Below are 9,063 nucleotides of genomic sequence, written 5' to 3' on the forward strand. Positions count from 1 at the left end.
GACTAGAATTCGGGAGACCTTGGATCAAATCCTATCACTGCAACAGTCTCTCTGTGTGATTTTGGAAAAGTCACAATCTCTCTGTGCCTTGGTTCTCAGTCTTCTGCTTGTATGCTGAATCTCTTCTTTCTACCCTTCATCTGGCTTCTCTGTTCTGAATGTAAGCTTTTCAGGGCAGGATCTCTCTCTTGCTATGTGTATGTACAGCACCTAGCAAAATGGGGCCTGACGATGGCTGTGGCCTTCTGGAGCCATTGGAATACTCACATATGTAACCCTTTGGGGTTTAGAGAGTATGGCCCCTTTAAATCTTTTTCCTAGTGGGGAGGGGGAGCAGTGAGAGAAAGGAGGGAAACTTGGGGCGTGTGGCTCTGGAGCGCAGGAAGAGAAGGGCTTCAGCCGGGACACCCTGGACAAAGTGAAGGAGAGAGAACCTGCCTGAAGCCTCGGAAGGACAGGGCGGCCGAACGGGGACACCCCAGGATGGGAGCCAGGAGGAGCACTGTGCCAGGGAGGAATCGCCCGAGAAGGACAGGCCGGAGCTGGACCCAGTATCACTGCTGCCCAGAGCTGCATGGGGCTGTGAGTACTGGGGCTTGTGACTCTGCATTGGGAGAAAGGAGGGAGGCTGCTAGCTAGTTAAGTGGGGAGATGGTCGCTCTGTGTGGCTTTGCAGAGAACAGCAGAAGAGGTGTCATAAATATAAAGGGAAGGGTAAACCCCTTTGAAATCCCTCCTGGCCAGGGGAAAGCTCCTCTCACCTGTAAAGGGTTAAGAAGCTAAAGGTAACCTCGCTGGCACCTGACCAAAATGACCAATGAGGAGACAAGATACTTTCAAAAGCTGGGAGGAGGGAGAGAAACAAAGGGTCTGTGTCTGTCTGTATGCTGGTTTCTGCCAGGGATAGACCAGGAATGGAGCCTTAGAACTTTTAGTAAGTAATCTAGCTAGGTATGTGTTAGATTATGATTTCTTTAAATGGCTGAGAAAAGAATTGTGCTGAATAGAATAACTATTTCTGTCTGTGTATCTTTTTTGTAACTTAAGGTTTTGCCTAGAGGGGTTCTCTATGTTTTTGAATCTAATTACCCTGTAAGATATCTACCATCCTGATTTTACAGGGGGGATTTCTTTATTTCTATTTACTTCTATTTTTTATTAAAAGTCTTCTTGTAAAACACTGAATGCTTTTTCATTGTTCTCAGATTCAAGGGTTTGGGTCTGTGGTCACCTATGCAAATTGGTGAGGCTTTTTATCCAACATTTCCCAGGAAAGGGGGGGTGCAAGTGTTGGGAGGATTGTTCATTGTTCTTAAGATCCAAGGGTCTGGGTCTGTAGTCACCTAGGCAAATTGGTGAGACTTTTTACCAAACCTTGTCCAGGAAGTGGGGTGCAAGGTTTTGGGAAGTATTTGGGGGGAAGGACGCGTCCAAACAGCTCTTCCCCAGTAACCAGTATTAGTTTGGTGGTGGTAGCGGCCAGTCCAAGGATAACGGGTGTAATATTTTGTACCTTGGGGAAGTTTTGACCTAAGCTGGTAAACATAAGCTTAGGAGGTTTTTCATGCAGGTCCCCACATCTGTACCCTAGAGTTCAGAGTGGGGGAGGAACCTTGACAAGAGGGTACCGGAGGGATTTGTTGGGGAAAGTTCACTGGCACCGAAGATGACCAGGAGCACCCAAGACTCATCATTGAACTGGAACTTTGCTCAGGACTCCTGAACTCTGTGTGCAGACACATTGCTCGGTGTCTGCCCTTTCAGACTGTGCCACCACTGGGCCTGTGGGGCCTTGGTTTGGATGCAACCCTGTTCTTCTGCTCCCCCTCTACTTCCCCTTGTTGTTTTTCTCCTCTCATTCCTCTGTAAATAAATATCCCCCTTTGTTATATCCATTGTACTTTTCCTGTGGGTGTGCGTGTTCACTCTGGGGGGGTTTGGAACAGGTGCCCCTGTGGTGGAGGGAATTTTTCCTGCTGCATTCCTGCGCGCGCCATCTCTTGGCCAGAGCTGCCTGCAGAGCAGACTCCATCTTGGCCACGAGGTCGCTAAAGACATATACACTATGTATATAGAAACACACATTCAGCCAGGAGTGAGGCAAATGATAGGCAAGACCTGCCTGCTCTGCATAGCTACAGAGTGCCCCAATTGAAGTGCAATAGATTTGGTGCTTCTGCTGGGGCAAGGCAAGTGCAATGGGTTCTCAACACAGGTCTGTGCTCCAACAGGGTTCCTAACACTCCAGGGAACAGAGGCGCTTTGGAGACTGAGTCGGGCAGGGGAGGAGTTGGAGTAGAGCTGGCTGGATCCACCAGCCATTCCCCACAGAAATGGAGAGTGCAGGAGTCAGTGGGGAGCACTGCAGCTATCAAGCACCTCCACTGCCATTCCGGCCTGTAAGAGATGATTCTCTTGCTCGCTGGCCCCAGTGGGTCTAGGGGAATTCCTCACTGCACAGCCATTTACTCAGCATTAGGATGTGCTCCTAATCACGGCTCTTGTAAATGTAAACAGCAAATGGTGTACATGTCAACCCACACAGTATAGTGAAAAATCACATCACAGTTCAGACTGCTACTTCCCCCTCCTCCCCAGTACAACTACCAACTTGTACTGCTGCTCTCTACAATTACTTTAAAACAAAACAAAACAAACAAACATGGGCAGGTTGTCCCAAAGGAGGAAGAACCTTTGCAAGGAAACCTGTGAGATTGTGTTCATGGAGTTTCCATTGATTTGTCCCTAACGAGGAAGGGATGGTCACCTGCACCTTCCCCTGTGGAATTAGCAGGGCAGTTAATTCCTTTCCTTACTGAAATTAGATACTAGTGTGGTGGACTCTATAGGAAATGCTGAGATAGATACATAAACTGGTGGAGGCCAGAGCCATCTATGCAGAGGTCCTGTATGCTTCTGCATTGCCTACTAGCTCACCTGTCTTGAATCTTTTTCCATCCTCCACACCAATTTCTCCCATCAGTTTCTAAAATGCAGTTCCCCCTGAAATCAGTGGGTACTACATGTAAGTACAAATCCGAGGGAAGACTTTGACCTTCAGCGTTTAACTATCTAGAATCTGATGGCATGCTTAATATAAGAGAGAGAACTTAAGTCAGGACAGAAAGAATCACATCAAGCAACAATGACAGACTTTCTGAAATGTCTTTCAAACTTACCACTTTAAAATTATTGTATAAGAAGTAGTTTTTGGAGCACAGGGGACAGGCAACCAGGAGCAAAATAGACTTATTTTTCTCTCTGTGTAGCAAGTCAGTTCGCCATGCCAATCTGCAAAATGAAAGCAAACTAAATAAGCAATCACACTATATAGTGAAGGACTATCTTGGACATCTATTTATAACCCCCCCATTAACAAGAGGAAGACAACTCTCAAACTAAAGAGGCAACAAGTCTGAAATGGGATACAACTTCTTAATTAACCAGTGGTATTTCCTGTCAAAATGATAGTGTTTGGGCAAAGCAGACATCGATGCAATTAGTACTACAATCAGGAATTACTTAAAACCCAACCACTTTAGGGCTTGTCTATACAAAGAGCACCAGAGGGGTGTGATTTCTAAAGCACACCAGTGTGCTGTGCGGTAAATGCACATCTAGACCCTGCTGGTATATACTAAAATGTACCTAGTTCATGTTAACTTAGAGTTGTTTGAAATGAACTACGTCAACACAAACACAAACACGTCTGTTGTGGGAGGCTGTGTGCTGAGCCAAGTGGCCGGCTAGGCTAGGCTGAGAGCTTACTAATGAGGCTCTAGCGTGCTATTCTTTGATCCCTAAGCCCTTTAGCTCCATGCCCTTGTTAAGGGATCCTATCTCAGTGAGAACAGGGGTTTTAAAAGCCAGCTCCTAAGCGACCAGTAGCAGCAAACAGGGGAGTTATGTGAGGGAGTTCAGAGAGGCGTTCCTTCTAGGTCCAGCTCTCAAGCAGAGTGGGACAGAGTGAATTACCAAGGAGAGTTTGGCAGCAGAGACAGTTCAGTGGCAGGAAGAGGAGGCTGAGGGGTTTTAACCTAACTACGCCAGAAAACCCTTGAGAAAAGAAACACAGAAAGGAGGAGAAAAACCAAACAAAAACACTCTTCTACACCTAACATTCTCTAAACTTAGGTCACAAACAAACCTTGCAAGAGTAAAAATAATACCGGCAGAAGTCCAGCAGCAGAGGGAACTACCCAGTTTATTGTATTGAATGCAGCATGTACAATTACCTGCCTTGTGGGCAGGTGGCATATGTGTATTTTCGGTGCAAGCAACTCATGGCCCTCAGAGACTAAGTATGGACTCTTGAGACCAGAGTGGCTGAACTGGAAGAGCGAGGGGAGACAGAGAGGTACATAGACAAGACTTTCAGACACACAATAGTGTGGTCCCACCCCCAGTCTGACAGCGTCTATACTGCTGAGGAGGATGAAAGTCTCAGGGAAGCAGATGTCAAGCTGGAGTAGAGGGAAATGTTTCCATAGCTGGGACCTCCTTCTAGATGATGTCATGATAGCCCCTCACACTGAGGCTCCCACTGAAGGAGAGGACCCAATAACTAGGAAGAGCCAGGTAGCAGAATGGGGGATTCACTTAATAGAAATATAGATATCTAGGTTTGTGATGACCAGGAGAACTGCATGATGAACTGCAGGAGAACTTGGCTGCCGGGTGTGAAGGTTGTGGATCTCATGAGATACCTAGACAGACTTTTGTGTAGTGCTGGAGAGGAGCCCACGTTCATAGTACAGGGTAGGTACTAATGACATAGGTAAAGGTAGGAGAGAGGGCGTGGAGGCCAAATTGAGGCTGCTGGGTAAGAGAGTTCCAAGCACAGGGCCAGGAAGACCAGCGGAACTGCAGGGTCTCAATACTTGGATGAGATGATGGCGGAGAGAGAAGGGATTTAGGTTTATTATGAACTGGGGAGGCTTTGGGGGAAAGAGGAGCCTATGGGAAAGATGGGCTCTTCCTAAACCAAAAGAGAACAAGATTGCTGGCTTGTAAAATGTAAAAGGTTATACAGGATTTTTTAAACTAAGGGGTGGGAGAAAGCCAAGAGGTACAGATGAGAACATGGTTCAGGCAGAGACATCCCTAAGGGAGGAATTTTTATTAAAAGGGGAACTCTATATCCTAGTAAAGAGGGTAGGAGAGAAGTTGGTGAAATTCAGATAGGAGCTACTGAGGAACAGTCAAATGTAAGATTCCCATTTAAATAGAACACATGAAGGTAAGCAACTGAATATTGACAATGTACAAGTGCTGTCCCATCTAGTGGCACCAAGACCACTTAGAGAGAAGTTAATGAGTCTGCTCTACAGCCTTAGCTAATAGCCGTATGGCTTTTAGCTCATGCAGTAGAAGCTCATGCACTAAGCTCTAGAGGTCCCAGGTTCAATCCTGCCTGCTGATGACCAGGGTCTGTCGGTGTTACGTATACATATTGTCATAAATATAAAGGGAAGGGTAACCACCTTTCTGTATAAAATGTTGTAAAATCCCTCCTGGCCAGAGGCAAAATCCTTTCACCTGTAGAGGGTTAAGAAGCTAAGGTAACCCCGCTGGCACCTGACCCAAAATGGCCAATGAGGGGACAAGATTCTTTCAAATCTGGAGGCAGGGGAACAAAAGGTTTGGGCTGTCTGTGTGATGCTTTTGCCGGGAACAAATCAGGAGTGCAGTCTTACAACTCCTGTAAAGTTAGTAAGTAATCTAGCTAGAAAATGTGTTAGATTTTCTTTTGTTTAATAGCTTGTAAAATAAGCTGTGCTGGAGGGAATGTGTATTCCTGTTTTTGTGTCTTTTTGTAACTTAAGGTTTTGCCTAGAGGGATTCTTTTTGAATCGGATTACCCTGTAAGGTATTTACCATCCTGATTTTACAGAGGTGCTTCTTTTAACTTTTCTTTAATTAAAATTCTTCTTTTAAGAACCTGATTGATTTTTCATTGTTCTTAAGATCCAAGGGTTTGGGTCTGTGTTCACCTGTACCAATTGGTGAGGATTATTATCAAGCCTTCCCCAGGAAAGGGGGGGGCGTATTGGGGGCGAAGACGTCTCCAAGCGGTCTCTTTCCCTGTTTTTTGTTTAAAACACTTGGTGATGGCAGCAGCATACTGTTCAAGGCCAAGGCAAAGTCTGTACCTTGGGGAAGTTTTTAACCTAAGCTGGTAAGAATAAGCTTAGGGGGTCTTTCATGCAGGTCCCCACATCTGTACCCTAGAGTTCAGAGTGGGGAAGGGACCTTGACACATATGCTAGAAGACTAAATAGTAAGATGGGTGAACTAAAGAGCCTGGCATTAAATAAGGATATTGATGTAATAGGTATCACAGAAACTTGGTGGAATAAGGATAATCAAATGGACGAAGTAATACCAGGGTACAAAATATATAGGAATGATAAAACAGGTTGTGCTGGTGGGGGTGTGGCACTAAATGTGAAAAAAAGCATACAGGCAAAGTAAAAAAATCTTAAATGAATCAAACTGTGTACCACAGAATCTCTATGGATAGAAATTCAAATCTTGAACAATAAGAGTATAGCAGTAGGAATATACCCCTGACTAGGATGGTGAGGGTGACTGAAATGAACAGGGAAATTAGAGATGCTACAAACTAGGGCTGTCAATTAATCACAGTTAATGCATGCAATTAATGCAAAAGAAAATAACTAGATTAAAAAATTAATTGCAGTTTTAATTGCACGGTTAAACAATAATAGAATACCAATTTAAATTTACTATACATATTTTTGTATGTTTTTCTACATTTTCAAATACACTGATTTCAATTAAAACAGTACAAAAAGTGTACAGTGCTCACTTTATATTTTTATTACAGATATTTGTACTGTAAAAAAACAAAATAAATAGCATTTTTCAATTCACCTAATACAAGTACTGTAGTGCAATCTCTTTATCATGAAAGACTTACAAATGTAGACTTTTTTTTAACATAACTGTAATCAAAAAACAAAACAATGTAAAACTTTAAAACTTACAAGTCAAAACATGAAGGGGCATATTAATGTTTTGCATATCTGGTACCAAAATACCTTGCAACGCTGGGTACAACAGTGCCATGTGAATGCCTGTTCTCACTTTCAGGTGATATTGTAAATAAGCGAGCAGCATTATGTCCCGCAAATGTAAACAAACTTGTTTGTTTTAGCGATTAGCTGAATAAGAAGTAAGACTGAGTGGACTTGCTTGAGGTGAATTGAAAAATGCTTTCTTTTATCTTTTTTACAGTGCAAATATTTAACCAATATTAATATAAGTGAGCACTCTACAGTTTGAATTCTGTGTTGTAATTGAAATTAATATAATTAAAAATGTAGAAAAACATCCAAAAATATTTATAGTCAATTTAAATTAGCATTCTATTATTGTTTAATAGTGTGATTAAAACTGTGATTAATCGTGACTATTTTTTAATCTCATGATAAATTGTGATTATTTTTTAAAATAATTTGACTGCCCTACTACAAAGGCAGACAATGCAATAATAATGGGAGACTTCAGTTATCCTCATTGATTGGGATGCAGAGACAAAGTTTCTAGACCCATTAAATAACTGCTTCTTGGAGCAATTAGGACTAAATCAAGAATTGCCTCTTTCCTGGTGGGTTCCAGGACTAAGTGAAAACCTGGATCTAGTCCAAGAAGTGAATCTAGCTGAACTGCTTGGTAACAGCAGCCATAATGTAATTAAATTTAACATCTTTTGGGGGGGGGTAGGAAATGCCAAAGACACCCACCATCATAGCATTGAACTTCAAAAAGGGAAGTATACAAAAATGAGGAAGCTAGTTAAATAGAAATTAAAAGAACCAGTTATGAGGGTGAAATGTCTACAAACTGCATGGAGACTATTTAAAAACATAAGTGGCTCAAATAAATGTGTATCCCAAATAAAAAATGAAGTAACAGGACCAAAAATACCACCCTGGCTAAACAGCAAAGTAAAAGAGGTGGTTAGAAGCAAAAAAAGCATCTTTTAAAAATTGGAAATGAATCCCATTGAGGAAGAGAGAAAGGAGCATAAGCTCTGGCAAGTGTAAAATTGGAAATCAATCCCATTGAGGAAGAGAAAAAAGAAGCATAAGTTCTGGCAAGTGTAAAAGTATAGTAAGGCAAGACAAGAAAGAATGTAAAGAACTAGCTAAGTACACAAATACTAACAGCAAAAAGTTTAAGAAGCAGAAAGCCTGCCAAATAATCAGTGGGGCCACTGGACAATCGAGCTGCTAAATGAGCACTGAATGAAGACAAAGCCATTGTGGAGAAGCTAAATGAATTCTTTGCGTTGGTCTTCACTGCAGAGGATACGGGGGAGAACCCCACACCCAAGCCCTTCTTTTTAAGTGACAGATCTGAGGAACTGTCCCAGATGTAGGTGCGAGTAGAGGAGTTTTTGGAGCAAACTATACAGTATAAGTCATAGAATATTAGGGTTGGAAGAGACCTCAGGAGGTCATCTAGTCCAATCCCCTGCTCAAAGCAGGACCAAAACCAACTAAATCATCCCAGCCAGAGCTTTGTCAAGCTGGGTCTTAAAAACCTCTAAGGACGGAGATTCTACCACCTCCCTAAGTAACCCATTCCAGTGCTTCACCACCCTCCTAGTGCAATAGTGTTTCCTAATATCCAACCTAGACCTCCCCCACTCCAACTTGAGACCATTGCTTCTTGTTATGTCATCTGACACTACTGAGAACAGCCTAACTCCATCCTCTTTGGAACCCCCCTTCAGGTAACTGAAGACTGCGAACAAATACCTCCTCACTCTTCTTTTCTGCAGACTAAATAACCCCAGTTCCCTCAGCCTCTCCTTGTAAGGCATATGCCCCAGACCCCTAATCATTTTTGTTGCCCTATGCAATACTCTCTCCAAATATATCCTCATCCCTTCTGTAGTGGCGGCCCCAAAACTGGACTCAATACTCCAGGTGTGGCCTCACCAGTACCGAATAGAGGGGAATAATCACTTCCCTCAATCTGCTGGCAATCCTCCCACTAATACAGCCCAATATGCCGTTGACCTTCTTGGCA

Source organism: Lepidochelys olivacea (assembly GCF_965140295.1).
Source record: "Lepidochelys olivacea isolate rLepOli2 genome assembly, chromosome: 5".
Lineage (NCBI taxonomy): Eukaryota > Metazoa > Chordata > Testudines > Cheloniidae > Lepidochelys > Lepidochelys olivacea.